This window comes from Hypanus sabinus, chromosome 5, assembly GCF_030144855.1.
Source record: "Hypanus sabinus isolate sHypSab1 chromosome 5, sHypSab1.hap1, whole genome shotgun sequence".
Taxonomy (NCBI): Eukaryota; Metazoa; Chordata; class Chondrichthyes; order Myliobatiformes; family Dasyatidae; genus Hypanus; species Hypanus sabinus.
Window position 1 is genome coordinate 148,655,714 of NC_082710.1, and position 20,708 is coordinate 148,676,421.

The 20,708-nt window shown below is 43.9% G+C and overlaps 1 long non-coding RNA gene across 1 annotated transcript; it reads right to left on the reverse strand.

Annotated features, from left to right (window-relative positions):
* Window positions 1-8,273: 8,273 nt before the first annotated feature.
* On the reverse strand, window positions 8,274-12,273 carry LOC132393787 (uncharacterized). Its single transcript, XR_009512082.1, has 3 exons — window positions 12,214-12,273; window positions 12,062-12,127; window positions 8,274-8,368 (listed from the first exon to the last, which is right to left on the reverse strand). It is a non-coding gene; the product is annotated as an uncharacterized LOC132393787 (long non-coding RNA).
* Window positions 12,274-20,708: the final 8,435 nt, after the last annotated feature.

The window sequence follows — 20,708 nt, forward strand, 5'->3', positions numbered from 1 at the left end:
GGAATAATGGTGAAAACTATTTTCTAAACAGAGTAAATTAAAAAGCAGAGGTGTAAAGGGACTTGGACCTCATGCAAAATTCTTTAAGGGTTAACTTGCAGTTTGAGTTGGTGGTGAGGAAGGCAAATGCAACGTTATCAATCATTTCGAGAAGACTAGAATGTGAGAGCAAAGATGTGACACTGAGGCTTTACAAGGCTTTGGCAAGACTGCATTTGGAGTGTGTTCAGCAGTTTTGGTCTCCTTAGCTAAGAAAAGGTGTATTGACATTGGAGAGAGTCCAGTGGAGGTTCAGGAGAATGATTCTGGGAATGAAGGGATTAACATATGAGGAGCATTTGATGGCTCTGTGTCTGTAGTTGCTGGAGTTTAGAAGAATAGAGGAAACTCATTAAAACCTATTGAATATTGAAAGGCCTAGACAGATGTATGTTGTAAGAATGTTTCCTATAGAGGTTGTTTCTAGGACCACTCAGCACAACATCAGAATAGAAGGATATTCAGTTAGATCAGAGATAAAAAGGAATTTCTTTAGCCAGATGGTGGTGAATCTGTGGAATTCATTGCCATGGAAGGCTGTGGAAACCGAGTCATTGAGTATATTTAAAGAAGATGTTGATAGTTTCTTGGTTAGTCAGACTGTCGAAGTATATGAGGAGAAGGCATGGAAATGGTGTTGAGAGCGATAATAAATCAGCCATGATTGAAAGGTTGAGCAGATTTGATGGGCCAAATGGCTTAATTCTACTCTTATTTATTATCATTATAGCGTTTCTTTCATTTTTGTAGTTGCGCAATGTGGTGTTGTTTGCACGTTGGTTGTTTGTCTGTCTTTGGTGTGTGCAGTTTTTCATTGATTCTGTTGTGTATTTTGGTATTTACTGTTAATGCCCTCAAGAGAATGAATGTCAGGATAGTATATGCTGATGTTTGTGTGCTTTGATAATGAAATTACTTTGAACTTTGAACAAGAGGCTTGAACCATCCACAGAATTGAACCAAACAGGACTATCAGTCACTATCTATCTCTTGTTAGTCTATCTTTCTCTCTCTCTCTCACACACACACACACATCCTGTGGGGTCAGGCTGACGGGAAATGGGTTTAACTCTCTGGTGAAGTTAAATGAGTGGGACACTGACCCTCCCTGCACCCTTTCATCTGTTAGCGGAACAGTTACTCCTCACCAGCCCCCTTCAGCCGTCAGGCAAATCTGGCAGAATCAGAAGCAGAATCTCAGAGGTGTGCTCAGTCTGCGTTGTACCGACACCCTTAGAGATGATGGACCCCGGGTTACAGTCAGTGATACACCTCCACGAACCAGGAAGGTGGAAAAAGCGCAGCTGGCTGCTCCCTCAGACCAGCGGTGTCTCCCTAGAATGGCTGGACAGTATAAAGTGGGGAGTGGGATTTGCCTGCTGGCCACTGATGGAGTAACAGCTCTCTGCTAGAGCTCCTAACTTACTTACGTTCCTTTCCAAACTTTTGAAATACTACTGCTAGATGGAATATTATATTACTATGACTACCAAAGCAGCTTTGGAAGTTACTACAGGCTCAGTTCAAAAGCTTACTGAGGAGTTTCAACAGTTCAGAAAAGAAATCAGCGCTGAAATTAACCAAATAGGCACGAAACTAGAAGGTATTCAAGCAATTCTAACTGAGCACGATAAGAAGATAAAGGAACATGAAGATGTTATTACTTTACTGGATGAGAGAATGGATGATTTGCAAAAGCTGTATGAAAAGCAATCCAAGTCCAATGAAATAATGAGACAGAAGATTATTGATCTGGAAAACAGAAGTAGGATGAACAACTTATGAATCTTGGGACTCAAAGGACAAATAGAAGGAGATAATCGTAAAGAATTCTTTGCAATCCTTTTGATGGAATTATTATAAAGTCTCAGCCTTTGATTGATTGTGCCCACAGGTTGCCTATCTACGGATCGACTTTGAAATCAAAACCAAGATCAGTCATTATATGTTTCCATGATTTTCAAGTAAAGAATTGTCCGATTCTTGCTGCCCATGGAAAGAGTATGATTGACTATCAAGATCAAAAGATTCGTATTGTTGAAGATTTTTCATCACAAGTTATGGCAGGATGTGTTAAATTTTAAAAAGTTATGGTGGAGCTATACAGCCAAAATTTTAAACCCTCTCTTGGTTGTCCGGCTTGACTGAGAATTACAACGAAAGATAGATCATTTAAATGGTTTTATACGAAAAAGCAGTTGCAAGAATTTTTATATTCAAAAAAATAACTATACATATTTTGAATAGATCTAAAATCTTGCGAAAACAAAATACTACATATTTTAAAAATGACTGTTTAATATTTTTCAGTATGAATAATTGCTATTTCTGTTCGATATACCTGTCTAAGCTTGTTTTTCACTGTATATTATTTAGTCTTGGTTGGAACAGTAAATAACCTTGAATTCTCTGGAGCGGTCACAACTTCCTAAGGGAATGTGTTTAGGGGAGGTAGATAGCGGTTTTTCTGACTGACTTTCTCTCTTTGGGAGGAGGGAGGGGATGGCAAGTTCTTTTTTCTTGAAGCTGATTTGGAGATCTAGTCAATTCTGTTGCTTTGCTAATATATCTCGTTTTATTTTTTGTGTTTAATATACATTTTTCTGATTGCTACTTTAACCTTTCTTATAAATAGTTTTCAAATGGATCAAAGTATTAATTTACTTAGTTTTTACGTGAAAGGACAAAATCACCTCATGAAAAGAAATAAGACTTTTGCCTATATTAAAAAACTTAAAAGTACTAATTGTTTTTCTTTAAGCTTAATCCTTTGACTGCTTTATTTGGTATTGTTGGAGGAAAGGATATTATTTTGGAATCATTTGACTTGCACACTTTGGCTTTTATTTCTCTTATGGCCAGAAGGATGCTCTTATATAAATGTAAAGATGTGATCCCACCTATTCACACCTAGTGGTTATGTGATATGATGTCATGTTTAAATTTGGAGAAGATTCGATATTCAATCTCTGAATCTAGTCAAGACTTTCAAGCATTGTGGGGACCTTTTCTGAATTATTTTCAAAACCTTTCATTTGCTGTTAAATCACAGATGATGACTAATACTTTTTTTTTCTTTTTTATCTTTACTAATCAGCTTTGGAGTTGGTTAGATTATTTTTATATAATAAAATTACTATACCGGTATTTCAATCTTATGAATTAATTAACCTGTATGAATATTGGGTAAAGGGTCTTTATATGTGATTTAGTATAGTGTATTGATATATTTATTTTCCCCTGTACTCAATTATTATATGTAAATTAATTAATAAAAATATTGGAAAAGTAAAGTAGGAAGTGACATCAACAGGGAGTGTCTGTGCAGAGAGAGTGTGGAGTTGCTATGGAGAAGGAGGGTGTAGAGGAGAAATGGGGTGGTCCAGAGTGGGACAGTGGGGCTGAGATTGGGGAGGGGGGAATGACAGTGGTGATGAAAGAGCAATGAGTGTTTTGAACTGAGACGTACTGGAAATACAGTTGAGGTGCAGAAGGATGGATGGTGTACTGCAGGTGCCTCTGTGCTTTTGACTGGGAGCACGGAGCAGAGAAAGGACAACAGTGGTGCAGAGGGATGTGGAAATGTGCTGGGGGCGTTGGGGAGGAAGGTGGAGATGGGGAGGATGAAAAGAAGGAATTATTGCAAATTTAATTTATTATTTAATTGCAAATGTCACTCCACTCTTTAAGAAGGGAGGAAGACAAAAGAGAGGAACTTATCAGCCAGTTAGCCTAACCTCAGTAACTGGGAAAGTTTATTAAGGACAGTGTTTCAAAGTACATGGAGACTAATGGTAAAATAAGTCAAAGTCAGCATGGTTTCTGTGAAGGGAAATGTTGCAAGGGCTGGATAGGGTGTATGTGGAGAGGGTGTTTCCTCTGGTAGGGGTATCCATAAATAGAGGGCACAGTCTCAAAACTGAGGAGCAATGATTTAGAGCAAAAGTAAGGAGGAATTTTTTTTAGCCAGAGAATGATGAATCTGTGGAATTCTCTGCTACGGATGGTGGTGGAGGCCAAATCCATGGATACATTTAAAGGGAAAGTTGATAGATTCCTGATTGGTTGCGGCATCAAGGAATATGGAGAGAAGGTAGTTGTATGGGATTGAATGGGATCCAAGATCAGCCATTAATAAATGGTAGAGTGGACTTGAATGGCCTAATTCTGTTCCTATGTCTTATGGTGTAAATAGAATTAATGTATAAAGATGCAGATTAGAACAGGACTCGACAGCTCAGATACTGGACCTTGAAGCTGCAGGCTCACTCTGGAGAGAAACTGTTCCCACCATCTCTGAGAGAAAGTGTTCTGAAACACTCTGTACACCAGGAAAAGTATAACATCCCTCTTCCTCATAGTGGCCCCTGACCATTCCACAGTGACACCTGTATCTCGGCGCTCCCACATGAGGGAACAAGGTGGTCACACTGGCTGTTTTCCTGCTTGTGGAAGCTTTGCAGAATTTAGTGAGTTCTGAAAGAATTCAACCAATGTCTCCAGTGTCTCTGCAGCCCTGTCCGTTCACACCTACAGGGTGCCGACCATTCAGTTCAGGTGATTTAGTGTTCAGCTCTGAGAATTTTTCCCTTATGGTTTATCCCTTATGGTTTGGGATTTTACAGCTTTCTTCCCATTTTCAGAAACCAGCTCCTCTGTTAAACCTGTTAACATGGGGATATTTGCAGGGTTTTCCATGGAGAAGAGAAAGGAAAAAATATTAATTGTAAGGTCCCTCCCCCAGTAGCTGCAGTAAGATGGTTTTCCAGAGGGAGATTTTGCCACAGAACAGTGGTGTTGTTTAAGTACAAGAGAGTGACAACCTCAGGCAGCTGACAAACCAATGGGAGATCCAGGCCAAAGTCTGACAACTCAATCACTGAATTGGGAGATTGAGTAAGGTTTTCAGTCAATCATAGATCAGAGTATAATATTTACATATGTGATTAAATTAACATCAAATTGTGAAAATTATGAAAGTCAAAGAACAGAATATTTAATCCAAAAAAAAGCATTTAATTTTGCATTCACAAATTCAGCAGTCAGCTACATCAGCCAGTGGAATTACAGTCATTTGCGTAACCTTTGCGGGATCATCATCTGTACGTAATTCATGGATTACACATGGACAGTGGTGTGTCAGAAGAGAGGTGTGGAATCTCGCCACAGGATATGGTCACGTTCTGAATACGTCAGATATCAGTGGGAGCTATGAGGAGGATGCAGAGAGACTTCAGGGTGAAGAGAACAGACTGGGAACAGTAACAGCATGGTGGTTGGAATATAATGTGGGAAGTCACTTCAGGAGACAAAAACCCAAAAGCGCTTTTTTATTAACAGGTGGTAATTTGTCGGTGTTCAAAGCTGACAAAAGGATACAATATCCTTACAGAGTGTAACGGTGAAGGTCTGGGACCATGTTTTCTGAGGCTGGGCTCAGCACAACCCACAGGTCAGGCTGGATGGCCTGAGTGATCGTCTCCTACTCCCGGGAGGCGTATTTCCAGTTTTGTGTCTTCAGATGCTTTAACAAAGACAAAGTTCCAGTTCTCATCTATTGCTGGCCAATGCTTGTGTGTCTCCCTGTCTCACTTCATGCATTAGCTAAACTTATTCCCAGTGAGCTTTTCTTGTTTATTCAATAACATTTCTGCCAGGGTGAAGCATTTTCAACTGCAGTGCATGAAGATTATGCAGAGGCAAAGCATGCTGGGACACCCTACTGCCCCAGTAGGAAGCCCTGGAAGCTGAGGGAGCCTATTTTACTCCACAGGGAGCCAGTGGCCAGTTGCACCCACACCTCATCCCCTTTGTGGAGTTGAAGGATTATGTTTCTCATGGACAGCTGGGCACTATTCTTGGGCAGGACACTGTGGATCAAACTAACTACTTTGTCATTCTTCATGAGCTGAATGTCAGTTGTTGTCCCTCTGGTCGGGAGTGATGAGTAGCTGAAGAAATACAGACCACACCTCGGGACGATGAACTTCCCAGTTGTGGGATTGTAGCCATTACCCTTGTTCACATTGACAATGTTGTAGATGATGGGATTTGCTGGTTTCACAATACGCCCATTTCCTTTGAGCTGGACATCAAAGACAACTTTAGCCCCTGAAAGACAACATGATGGAGATTACTGTGAAGGTTTGCAATCCCAGAAGCAGCTCCAACAATCGTAGATGAAAGCAAGGGACCATATCAGATGATCATATCAGTTTGTGGCATCAGTGGTGGAGACAGCGAATCTCACAGTATTGGACAAGTAAGGTCTGTCTAACTCTGTAAGGCTGTTTGGCCCATTGAGTCAATGCTAGTTCCCAGGGCATTCTTATGCCCCTACACATTCATTCCCCTTTAATCGATTACCATTCATGTTACCTTTCTCTATGCTATATTCTGATATAATTCTCTATCACTTTGCCCCAGGTCCATTTCCTCTACCACTCACACACACTGGGGTAGTTTTCCCTGGCTGGGTAACCCATCTCCTGGAATGTCGACAGAAGACCTGGTCCATGCTAAACAAAATTCCAAACCAGGCCAATTCTAATGTTGCTAATGTGCCTAACTCAAGCACTCTTTCTGGCAGCTTAGTGCAAATGCACAGCACTCTCGTGTGAAGAAGCTGCCCCTGAGTCCCTTATAAATGACTCAGCTCTGATCTTAAACCTGTGCCCTCCTGTTCAGAACACACTCTCTCCCTGGGAAAACATCTGTGTAATTCCACCCTGTCCATACCCTTCCTGATGTCATCTACTCTGTCAGGTCACCCCTCAATCTCATACATTTCTGGCAATAAAGTCCTATTCTCCGCACCCCCCCCCCTTGCAAATCAGCACCCGCCCCCAATCCCGGCAGCACCCTGATAAAGCTTTTGGTGCACTCTTTTCAGTTTAGTTACGTATTTCCTGTAACAGGGTGACCTAAACTGTACACAGGTGTGGCTTCACCAACAGCATCATAACTGCCCAATGTCCTGCCTGATGAATGGCAGCTTACCAAATGACTTATTCATCACCAAATCTACTTGTGACGCTGCTTTCAGTGAACCTGGCATTTCTATTCCTCAGACTCTCTGCTCTACAACACTTCTCAATGCCCCACTGTTCACTGTATAAGTCCTGTCCGGGTTTGATGCCCCAAAATGCAATACCTCTCATCTGTCTGGATTTCCAATCTTCAACCCACATATCCAGCTATTCAGATCCTCCTGTAACTTTTCATAATCTGTTTCAGAGTCTATGACATCACCTATTGGAGTATCATCTGCAGACTCACTCACCAAGCCAGAAAGGTCCAAACACTGACCCCTGTGATACCCCACTAGCCACAGGCCTCCACTCTGAGAAACATCACCCTCTGCTACAACCTCCGAGCTAATTATTAATCCAATCAGCTATCTCCTCCTGGATCCCACATGATCTATCCTTCCTAGACAACTTGTCATTGGAGATCATGTTAAAGGTCTTGCTGAGTTCCATATAGACAACATCCAGGAACACATTCTCATCAGGCATGCTCGTTATGTCTTCAAAACTCAAGACATTTGTCAGACATGATTTCCTGCACACAAAACTGGGCCGACTGCTCATGATTAGTCTATCTTGTCTATCCAGACTCATTTGGATAACAAAACAAGATCCTGCCATTCAGAATCCCCTCCAGTAACTTATCCAACGCTGATGACAAGACTTACTGGTCTATAGTTTCTTGGCTTGTCTTTGCTGCCCTTCTTAAGTAAAGTTACATTAGCCACCCTCCTGTCTTTGAGATCTTCACCTGTGGCTAAAGATGGTACAAATATATCTCCACAAGGGAACTGCAAAGGACTAATTCTTCTCCATCTTCTCACAAGGTCCAGGATGTACTTGGCCAGGTCCTGGGATTTATCTTATCCCTCAGAATCTTCTCCAGTAACTTACTAGCTAGTGCACAGATGTCAGACTTACTGGCCTATATTTCCCCGGTCTTTGGTTGTCACCATTCTGAAATAATATCATTACTTTCACTATCCTCCGGTCAGCTAGCACGTCACTGGTGATTAACCATTGTACAAATATCTCAGCCCGGGATCATTTGTCAGGATTATTCTCACTTGCTTTATTTGAACTTTTCCTAGCTGTGATGTAAGATCTTTAACCTGGAACATTAACTCTGTTCCCCCCATTACTGACACTGCAAACTGACATTTTCTGCTTTTATTAAAGTTAAACCTTATTGTGTAAGTCAACTTACTTGGACTCAGACTGGACCCGGGTCTCAGTTTGTTCACTGCCTGCTGGTGAAACTCCAAAACATTCTGTTGTCCAGGTGTTTCAAAGTCAGACATCTAAAACAAAAACACGTTCATACAGTTTACATCAGCATCATTTCTGATCTTCGTCCTGCTCAGGATGGTGAGTCGGCTTTGGGAATCACAGTCAATTTTGCACTTGAGGATGTAGCAGAGTAAAGAATGTCAAATGGAGATGGTGTTCAAACCTCATTCACCCATTGTACACTGCCCCTCCCACAGTGTGCGCAGGGGTGGTGGTCTGGGGTAAAGGGTCTGAGCTTGGGGGTTCTGGGCTGTGATGGTCCTGGAGGGTCCGGATGGTGAGGGTCAGAGTGAAGGGCCTGGGGGGGAATGAAGGGTTTGAGAGTGAGGGGGTTTTCTGGGGAGGGGATGGCACAGGTGATGGGGTATCTGGGATGGGGGTTATCATGGTGGGATCTGGAACCAGGATTCCTAGGGATGAGTATCCGGGGATGATTTGTCCCAGTCAGGGATCTGGGGAGACCATCACCTTGGTAACGTCTGGTTGAAGTGACTGTTCACACAGAGACACTGAACCCTCCCACATCCCCACCCTGTCCCTCCCCTCCTCGTCTACACAGAACATAGAAAATGGACAGTACGGGAATAGACTCTTCACCCAGCAGGATGTACGAGTCTAATCCATGGACCTGTCAAAACGTCTCGTCAACACCTCAACTGTATCTGCCTCCACCACCATTCCCGGCACCCACTCGCTCTGCGTGGGAAACCTGTCCCTCCCATCTCCTTTAAACCCCCTCAACTGAAAAACATGCCCTCTGGTGTTAGACATTTCAACCCCAGGAAAAAAGAGTCTGCCTGTCTGCTGTCTATTCTCTCAGAAGTCTCTTCTGCACCCTCTCCAAATCCTCAATGTCCTTCCTGAAATACAGCACCCAGAATTGAATGCAATACTCCAGCTGCAATCGAACTAGATTTTATAAAACTGCAGTGTAATCTTTTGGCTCTTCATCTCTGCCTCGACTGGTAAAGTCAAGCACACTGTACTCCTTCAGCACCCGAGGGAGGACCCTTCATATTCACCTTCCCTGTCAGCAGAGACCACAGTATCCCTACGACACCGTAACCCAGGAGCTGTTCACTCCCTCCCCTGTCCACGTCACATCACAACCCGAATCCTTCACCTCCCACATCCTCAGCCAACTCCCAGGTGTACCCCTCACCCAGGATCGATTGAGGGAGGGGTTGGTGAAGGAGTAGAGGGAGAGGGAGGAAGAGAGAAACAAACAGAGACAAATACTGAGACCAAGGGAGAGGGGCAGAGAGGGGAGAGAGTGATTGTGTGCAAGAGAGGATCAGGGGTAAAGAGAAACGTACCACATTGAAACAGGCCATTTGTTTCAACCGCTTCGTGCTGACCGGTGGCAACCTTTCAGCATTAATTGGTAGCCCAGCACATAGCCCATACCCTCTGTCTGGAACGACTGATGACACAGGATGAAATGCCTGGCTGAGGCCAATGCCCGGTCAGGGGGATGGTTCAGGACAAACTGGAAGGAAGGACCAGAGAGCTTGTATACTGAAAGCATGTCCAGGGAACGGTGTTGAGCGGCTGAACGATAGCTGATCTGTGGAAATGGCTGCCTCCCTGTGCCGGATGTCAGACCCAGGTGATAATTCAGAGAGAGCACAGGGCTCCAGGAGAGGGGTGGCGGTGTGTGTACAGCGAGCAGGGATGGGTAACTGAGCTGGGCCTGGGGGAAGGTGTGTCAGGGGAGAGGGCAGGAACAGGTACCTGGACAACACCAGAGGAAACAATGCTGCTACAGGGTGAGGTAGAGAGCTGGGGTGGGGTGGTTGTGGGGAGGGGGGGAACAGGTGAAGATAGTCTCCCCAGCTGAAGGGGTGTATGATGGACAGTGGTCTGATCTGCTACAGGCTCCACAGAGAAGTGGTCACCCTTTCCTCAGGTCCTGATCTGTGCCTCTGAGATGGCCCACAAGCTTTTGGAGGGTAGGAAGCTGCCGGGCGGATTCTAAACAAATTCCCATCGAAGGCAGGCACAGGTTTGGAAGGATACTCCACAGTGGACAAGAGATGGAGTTGAGGGACTTCCCACTGGATCGTCAGGGGTCAAGGACTGGTTCCTCGAGGAGAGTGGTCATGACAGCAGGTTCAAAAAGAGAGTGAGTGGGGGCAGACGGGCAGACAATGATCCACAGTGGGGAGGCTGTACCCCTGAGCGTCTCACAACACGATCAGCCAGTCAGGGTCACCACAGCTGATCAGACACCTCATCACACCCTTCTGCACCAACCTCCACCACCTTGGCGGAACGTAGCAGAAAGTTCCTTCTCCTCTCTCCCGGATGGACAGCACTTTGTTTGGAGTGGAGACTGGATTCGGACAGGAAGGCAGCATCCATCAATCAGAATCCCCAACACTCGGGACATTCCTTCATCTCATTACTCCCATCGTGGAGGAGTACAGGAGCCTGAAGATGCACACTCAAAGTTTTTGTAACTGTTCTTCCCTTCTGCCATCAGATTTCTGAATGGTCCATAAACCCATGACACTACCTCACTATTTTGCTCTCTTTTTCCACTATTTATTTATGTTTAACATATTCCTAATTGTAAATTATAATAACGTTTTATGCCTTGCACAGTCCTGCTGCCTCAAAACAATAAATCTCATGGCATATGTTGGTGATAATAAAAACTTGATTCTGATTCTGATGTGCCGTTGTGGTGAGAATTGTTCTCCACGTCTTCTGTGTCCAAACCCCAAAAGTTCTTCCACACCTGAGAGCTATTTGTTTAATTCCTCCTCACAAAACCAATCTTCGACCCCAGGAATCGAACTGGTGAACTTTCCCTGTATTCCCCCAAACTTGCTCCTTAATAAAGGAGAGCAGACAGGTGTGGTGCACAGTGCTTTACTGTGTCAGGGACCCGGGTTCAGCTCCTGCGCTGTCCGTAAGGAGTTTCTACGTTCTCTCTGTGACCGCACGGGTTTCCTCCATGAGCTCCAGTTTCCTCCCACAATCCAAGGATGTACTGGTTGGTAGGTTAATTTGTCACTGTAAATTGTCCCATGAATAGGCTGAGTTAAATCAGGGGCAGATCAAAGGGCCGGAAGAGCTTAGTCTGTGCTATATCTCATAAATAAATCAATAATTTCCATGTAAGTCTCCCAAGGGCACTAAGTAATTGAAGCAAAATGTCTTCCCTCTTGTTCTCAGACCCTCTGGCAGTGAAATGCTACTTGTCTTGCTAATTGCTCACTGGACGTGTGTGTTAGCTTTCACTGATCGGTGTCCAAAGCCTCCCAGCTCCCATTAACATCATCACCTAAAATGTTTCTTTTTCCATTTTCCCACTGTCGTGAATGGCTTTCTGTTTATCCCATATCATAATCCAACCCCACACCCTTACACATTCAATTAAATGGCTGATATCTCTTTATGTTCTCCACCTGTGTCTCTGCATTCTTGCAGCGAGTGTGAATGAGAGTGAGAGACCAGAGAGCAGGAAGTGAATGAAACAGCAAGACTGCAGAGGAGTGATGTGTGAAAAATTGTTGTAGTGAGAGGGGCAGACACACAGAATGGGATAATCAGCAGAGACAAAAATCTACCTAGAAACGCCAAGACATTGAGAGAAATTGAGAAACAGAGGCAGGGGTCAGAGAGAAGAGATGGCAGAGGTGTCGATACAAAGGAAGGCTGGGAACAAGATGGAGAGAGGGGGGTTTTGTCCTCACCTGAAAATCTTCTCCAAGACATTCCGATGTCCATGTGTGAAGGAGGATTAAACACACCAGATATCTCTGTAAAATAAATCAACAAGATGTTAGACTGGCAGAAAGAACCAAGTGATTAAAGCATCACTTTGGTGAGCTCAGCTCAGCTGTACCAGTTTTGTGGACGCCATGCTCTCTCTTGCCCCCAGTCTCGGTCTAACTTGCTGCCAAACTGCTGAAGGTCTTTATAAGCATCTGATCACACCAGTCCTGCCCCCTCCGTCAGTTATGATGAAAGCAGAACCACATCCTGGGCCACAGCAGGTGTGAAGAGAGAGAATTTGAGTCCATAATGGAAGGTCAACACTGGGAAGCCCTATCTTTTGAATAAATGGAGAAACCTGTGAATATCAGGTGAATTTTAAATACCATATTCCAACACCTGACAGTTTCTCTGTTACCTGATGGAAACTTTGATGTTCTGCATCAACCAGGGTTCCCCCAACTTACCTTCTCTTCCTCTGACCATGACAGGGACGGGCTGGCACTGTCCTATGGTGCAGTCAGGTGGCGGCAAAAACACCAGGCACCCACGTGATCACAGAGCGTTGGGAGCCAAACGGGATTTCCCACACACAAAACCATGCTGGTTATCCCTAGTCCTTGTCTTTCAATTGCACAGCAACCCTGTCTCTCAGAATCCCCAGCAATATCTTTCCAGCTGCTAGTATTCAGTTCACAGGCTGTTGTACCCCAGCTTGTCATTACAGCCCTTGTTTAATAGCAGCCCAGTATGAGCCATCCTCCCACCTTCCAGCACCTCTCCAAAGGCTGAGGAAGGTAGAACTTGTCTGTTGGAGCCTTCCTTGCTGCCCACAACATCTTCAGATAGAACTGGTCAGGGCCCAATGTTGTATCTATACAATGTAATCTGCTTCAGGACCTCCAACACTTCATACTTTGTAATGCTGGGATGTTTTTTATTTATTATATATTGCATTGTACTGCAGCTGCAAATTTAACAAATATTAAACCTGGCAACACACACAAAATGTTGGTGGAACGCCGCAGCCCAGGCAACATCTATGTATTTCCTATAGAATCGACTGTACTTCTCCCTTCAGATGCTGCCTAGCCTGCTGTGTTCCACCAGCATTTTGTGGGTGTTGCTTGAATTTCCAGCATCTGCAGATTTCCTCGTGTTTGCAAAATATTAAAGCTAATTCTTATTCCACGATATCCTTGTACTCTCCCCTGAATTCTGAACCTTCTCTGATCCTCACTGCGATAAATACCAATGAGAAATGTCATCCAGTTTAAGATGGTGCTGCTGAAGGTGTGTGATGGCCTACTGGTGGTTTTCAAAGCACGAAATTTGACTAAATACTCTATTAATAACACTTTGTATATACAGAATTGTGGTAAATGATTACTGCAATGGAGAGGTGAACGAAGGGGTGGCTGATCTGAGGGTTGATACGTGTACGTGCGGGATGGAGTCAACAGTGAGGTTGAGGCATATTCCAGGAGAAGTTGGAGGAAGTGGAGAAGTTGGAGTGAGCGGAGTGGAGAGAAGTTGAAGAAGATTCTGTCCACTTAAACCCGGAGTGATCTTTGATCCATCTAAGGGTCACAGCGATTTGGAAATGTTGAGTAAGGGCTGGAAGTGATCCAGAGTGTATTGCTGTGGTGGGGCCCAGGTCCAATTGCAGGGGATGATCTGGCGCTTGTACAATTGTTGTACATGTGAGTGAGAGGATATTCCTGAGTCTCTCTCCAGCTAGGACTTGCGTGCCTGACAGTAGTGTAAAGTGAGAGGAAGTTATTGAAGTGATGAAGGAAGCCCTGAACACTCCAGAGATAGAGGATCTTCATTGCTGCCCTCAATTCTAGCAGCCCAACAGGCAGTAAGTTTGGACAAAGTGTCTCTGCTAAACTATTCAAGCCAAACGGTGCTCTTGGATTTCACTGGGTATTTTCTATTGTTGCTTTTCCATGGTATCACTAGATTTTTCCAGTTCATCGAAAAGTAAAGCTATAATGACAAAGGCTTCTGGGATCGAACATAGGTTGTAAATACAGGAGAGATTGGTGAACAGAAATGAGAGTTTTGAATGCTCTCAGTGTTATGGAAAGAAGAACAAGTCATTGTGCTGCAATAGTAAAGTCTAGATCCGTGAACACTACAGATGGCTAGAGACAGGGATAAACAGTTACTGTTTTTACAGAGATCAAATGAAAACAAAGGTGTTTTCCTGATAACGGGATATGTGGTCAGAAGTTTATTTTGAAATGTGACAATATTCAAACTAGTTCACCTCTGACACTTGCCAAGGAGATACTGTAGATGGCGTCTATGGCCATACAATTAAATTTGAGATGGGAGCAATAAATTCAGGTTTTTATTGTCAAATACACCAGGGTGCAATGAAATTCCCTGCACTCACGAAGCTCAGAGTAAACCTTATACATGGTAATTACAAAAACAATAAATAGTGACAAGTGCAGATGAAGAAAATGGGGCAACAATTGTAGTACAGAAAGGAATGGTTGTGGTTACACTGGAAGGAATCACTGAACAAGGGGTTTCTGTTTACCCATTACTGAAAACTGGATAAGCAGTTTAGGCCATGGACAGGTAAAAAGAGGAAGGTGTGATTGAGTTTTATGCTTTGAGTGCACACTCAGAAATTGATGCTCATGTCCAATTGATGAGGAACATAAAAGAAAGCATTTCATTAACGTTCAATATGGAAGAGCCGAAAAGACCACAAAGAATGTTGTTAGGACAAGAGAGTTTACGTTGTATTGGGAATTTGTTCAGTCTAGTGTTTATTCCTTGGAATGTAAGTGAATGAGAGCTGACCTTAAGAAGTATTTAAAATGATGAGAGACATACATCACTCCACTTCGCCTGCCCCGGCATTGATCATACTGCTGACTCACGACTACACTGGCAGATTCAGCTCAAACTGCGTCAAGTTCAGGAAGGAGGTATGGAATCACCAGGACTGGGCTGCCAGACTGGGTAACAGCTTCTTCCCTCAGTTTGGGGGTCTAATAAATCCCTGCCACCACTGAGGTCTCGTCACTAGAAGAACGAACTGTTCACTGTTCACTGTTTACCTGTGCTGTGCTTTATTTGGAATTGTATTTTATTAACTGACTGTATAACATTTTGATACATGTGCTGTGTGAGATTTACGTTGTGGGGATCAATTGGAATCAGAATCGCTTTATTCTTGTCACCTGTACTGAGCTCGTCTTGCACACTGTTCACACAGATCAAATCGTTACACCGTGCATTGAAGTAGAACAATGACAGAATGCAGAATAAAGTGCAACAGCTACAGAGAAAGTACAGTGTAGGTAAATAAAAGTTACAAGATCACAATGACGTAGATAGTGAGGCAGATACAATAGCATCATTTAAGAAGAACTTGTATATGGGCCGAACACAGGATACTCAATCCAGCTGGCTGGTTACAGTGGTCGACATGGACTTTTTGGGCAGAAGGGCCTGTATCTATGCTGTACAGCTCAGGAGCTCTAGGAGCATGTCAGAGTGTCTTCAATGCATGCATGGTTTTGGAATTCTTAGATAGAGGGATGAGGCAGGAAATGTACATTTTTGGATCTCAAGAACAAGATGGCATAGGTTTAAGATCAGAGGCGTGAGATTTAAAAATGACACAAGGTCAATTTCTTCATGTTTAAGGCGGTGCATATTTGGAGTGAGAAGTAATGGTAGATGTGGGCACATCAGGAACAGTTAAAACCTATCTGGATGAGTACATGGATAGAAGAGGTGTGGGAGACCGGGAGTCGAGCAAGGACAGATGGGACTAGCTCACTAAGGAACAAAGTGGAAGAACCCAAGAACTGCACCCACTTCTGACACCAGACAACAGGAAGGACATTGAGGTCGCACAGACAATTGATTACAATGTTTCTAGATCTGAAGGAATTCTGCCTTAAGGTTAAAATTGAAAAGTGTAGTGATCTTGGAGAAAGAACACTGACAGGAGGAGAGCAATATGGTGATTTATTTCAATAAGGTGAGAAAAGAAAAGCTGTTCCCAACAACCACAGTAATGCACAAATTTAAAACTTGGACAAATAAGAGAGAAAGTGGATGTGAGGAACAAGTCTTTGTGAAGGAATACATGAGTTGAAAACAGTTTCATGCAGTGCAGCTGTGGAGGCCAATTCTTTATATAACCAGGTATGATCTGCGGAGGGCTATTTCATGGGTGAAGAGACAATTTCGAACAAGGTTGGAGGCGACATCGGATGCAAGGCAACTCTGGCAGGGTTTACAACACATTACTTCTTACAAAGTATAACTCAATAGCATGAATGGCAGCGATGCTTCACCACCAGATCAGCTCAACACATCTATGCCCGCTCTGAAAGGGAGAACACAACTACAGCTGTGAAGATCCCTGCTACAGCTGATGATCCTGTGGTCTCTGTCTCAGAGGCTGATGTTATTCTGTCTTTAAAGATATTGTACTGTTGAAGGGCAGAAGGTCCTGATGGAGTACCTGGTAAGTCTCTGAAAACCTGTGCTAACCAACTAGCAGGAGTATTCAAGGACATTTTCAACCTCTCACTGCTATGGGTGAAAGTCCCCACTTGATTCAAAAAGGCATCAATTATACCAGTGCCCAAGAAGAATAATGTGAGCTGCCTTAACGACGGTCTTCCGGTAGCACTCACATCGACAGTGATGAAATGCTTTGAGAGGTTGGTCATGACGAGACTGAACTCCTGCCTCAGCAAGGATTTAGACCCATTGCAACTTGCCCATTGTGTTGCCCTTAAGGCATTCGTTTAGTTTATTATATTTTTGCTTTAGTAATTTGTTTGTAATTGTTTTCTACTTAAAGTTAAGGTTGTTGAAAGTAAATTTGTTGTCTGTAATATATTACGGCATGCGATGACGTCACACACGGTTTTGCTGCGTCCTGTGGGAAAATACCGGTTTGGAGAAACGGTAAGGAGGGGGCTTGTGTGTACAGGATCGCCGCGAGAAAAGTTTTCTTTCTACGCATTAGAAACATCATAGAAGCAACACCGTAAGTTCATAAGATAATCGATATGTTGAAGTAAAAATGTTAACGTTGATTCTGTTAAAAGTAATGACGGTTGATAAAGTTTATGTTCTTTGATATTTAAAGAGTTGCAGATAGTTTGTGTTGAAGTGTATTTAAAGCCAGTCGATGGCGTAGGTAGATTCTGACTGTATGTTGTACTTGAATGTAATATAGTTTGTTGTAGTTTCACTTTTGCAAGTATTTATGATGTAAATGTGAAAGAAGGAAACAAATACTTTTTCCAAGTTTCCAAGAAGGAAACAAATACTGTATATAGTTTGTATTGTTTTATTAACAGTTTTCACCATATGTTAATGTGGAAGAGTCAACAGTAAACGGTTAATCTTACTGGGATCGTGCCTCATTGACTCCGGTTTATACTTGGTGTTTAGTTCAGAGTTTTTACACCTGTGTGAGAACACTGCAGTGAAAAGGCAGCATTACCAGGTGTTTCAAATGCTACGATAGCATTGTGATCCAGCGTCAAGTCATTGCCATCCAGCGCCAGGAGCAGTAGGGCATCAACAAATAATACTGCCCACGCAAGAGCAAAAGCAGAAACCGCTAAGCTGCTAGCGTCATACACTGAACAGTTAGCAAAACTGAAAATGGAAAAGGCTGCCAGAGAGGCGGAAAACCAAAAGGAAGTGGCTGCCAGAGAAGCCAAAAACCAGTTGGAAAGGGTAAGGATAGAAGCAGATTTAGAAATGCTGACGTTACACCGAGAAGCCAAAGCTGCCGGGAGGAAGCAGAGATATTAGAAAATGCTGAAGAAATGCATGTTCTGGAAGAAGTAAAATCTACTTCAGAAAGGACCAGATTGGAACGCACAAGCGACCATGTCCGATCTCAAATGGACTTGTTCTTCCTCTCCATACTTACATGCTAACATCCCATTTCATGAGGAGTCAAAGAGAAGGCCAATTGCATCATATCTATCTGAGGAAGACAATTTACCCTTGCAACTTCGCAACGAATTCAAGAATGAAAGGGCCGATGACAAATACTTCTCAACACCAAACTTGCCAGATTTGGCGAGAGGAGAGGCAAAGGCTGAATTCAGAACAGCAAATCCCATAACAGATGTACACCATCAGTCATATACCCGCCGACATATTCCTCCAGCCCGCATGCCACTTGCAGTTGAACCCATGGCACAGTATTTAGCACGACGAGATCTCGTCACTTCAGGACTATACCAGTTTGATGATAAGCCTGAAAATGACCATGCATGGTACTCCTCATTCACCAACGCTATCCACGGAGTCCAGCTCAGAGCAACCCAAGAGTTGGATCTTATGACGAAATGGCTGGGAAAAGAATCATGCAATCAGGAGAGATGTATACGTTCAGTGGACATCAACAACCCCAAGCTAGCCTTACGCAAAGCACGGGAGAGACTTCGGGAGTGCTATGCGGCCCCTGAAATTATTGAAATGGCACTATTTCGACATCTGGAAAATTTTGCTAAGGTGTCATCCAAGGACCACACTAAGCTAAGAGAGCTCAGAGATCTACTCATGGAGATTGAAGGCGCTAAAGAAGATGGCTATTTAACTGGCCTGTCATATTTAGATACTTCATACGGAATTAGACCAATCGTGGACAAACTTCCATTTGGGCTGCAGGAAAGGTGGGTGTCTGTTAGCTCAGAGTACAAGGAAGAGAACGGTGGTCGATTTCCTCCCTTTAAGTATTTCACTAGGTTTGTGTAAAAGGAGGTGAAGAATCGAAACGACCCTAGCTTCATGAGTCAAGGTAGCAGTACGATTTACACCAAGCCAGTCAAATGCACTTCGAATAATTTTAACGTCAATAAACCTGTCCCAGTGTGTAAAACGGAAGTCTCTACATCTAACAGTGACCTTAGCAAGAATTGTCCATTGCACAACAAACCTCACCCCCTCAAAAAATACAGAACGTTTAGGAAAAACCCTTTGAAGAGAGGATGGCCCTTCTCAAGGAGAAAAAAATATGTTTTAATGCTGTTCCTCTACCTCTCACCTCGCTAGAGAGTATGCGATCCCCGTGAGGTGCTCGGAATGTAATAGCACTAATCACGATGGGGCCATGCATCCCGGCCCGTTACTGCAAACTGACAAAGCTCCTTCACCCTCTCAACAGGACGGCGGGGAGGGAGAGAATCACTCCAGGACAACTGTTGTCAGCTCGAGCTGCACAGAAGTTTGCGGTCAAGCTCAGTCAAGCCGTTCTTGTTCCAAGATCTGCCTCACTAAGGTGTACCCTAAGGGAGCCAAAGACAAGGCCATCAAAGCCTATGTAATTCTGGAGGACCAGAGCAATCGCTCACTAGTCAGACCAGAGTTCTTTGACTTGTTCAACATTGAGAGTAATCAGTTCCCATACTACCTTAGAACTTGCTCAGGCAGCGTAGAAACATACGGCAGGAAGGCAGAAGGCTTCCAGCTCGAGTCGCTGGATGGTGAAGTTGTCATCCGTCTCCCTCCATTCTTAGAGTGCAATGAAATTTTGAATAACCCCACCGAGATCCTGATGCCAAGTGCGGTGCGACACCAACCGCATCTCCACCACATCGCCAAGCACATCCCAGAACTGGATCCAAAAGCAGAAATACTCCTGCTACTTGGAAGAGACATTCTCCAGGTGCACAAGGTCAGGCACCAGGTCAATGGACCGCACAACGCCCCTTTTGCCCAACGCCTGGATCTGGGCTGGGTGGTGATAGGAGAGGTGTGCCTTGGCAATGTACACAAACCGACAGTTAACAAGACCAATGTGCTAGAGAGTGGCCGCCATTCAATTTTTCAACCCTGCACAAGCTTCATGTGTATCAAGGAAGCATGACAGGGCTTTAACAAGTGTAGTTAAAGTAACTGACAAGACACTGGGACGGTCAGCCTTCACTCAAACTGAGCATGATAATAAACTTGCTCCATCAGCAGAAGACGCCATCTTCTTAAAAATAATGGACACCAAGGTCTTCAGAGACGAAGCAAATAATTGGGTCGCCCCACTACCCTTCAGAGAACCACGCCAGCGCTTGCCAAACAACAAAGAGCAGGCAGTCAAGCGGTTCACATCCTTGCAAAAAACCCTGAAAAGGAAACCTGAGATGCAGCAACAATACGTAGCATTCATGGAGAAGATCTTCGCTAATGGACATGCTGAAGTAGCACCGCCAATGAGAGAAGGTGAGGAGTGCTGGTACCTCCCAAGGTTTGGTGTTTACCACCCACAAAAGCCCAACCAGATCAGGGTGGTCTTCGACTCCAGTGCTCAGTGCACTGGTATCTCCCTTAATGACGTGCTCCTTACTGGCCCCGATTTTAACAATACCCTTCTCGGGGTCCTGCTGTGCTTCCGGAAGGAGAAGGTCGCAATCCTAGCGGACATCCAGCAGATGTTCCATTGCTTCTTAGTACAGGAGGACCATCGCAATTTCCTCCGTTTCTTATGCCACATGGACAATGACGTTAACAAGGAAGTCATTGAGTACCGGATGAATGTCAATAGTCCATCACCTGCTGGGGCCATCTATGGGCTGCGAAGAGACCTCAGAGAGGGTGCACAGGAGCATGGCGATGACA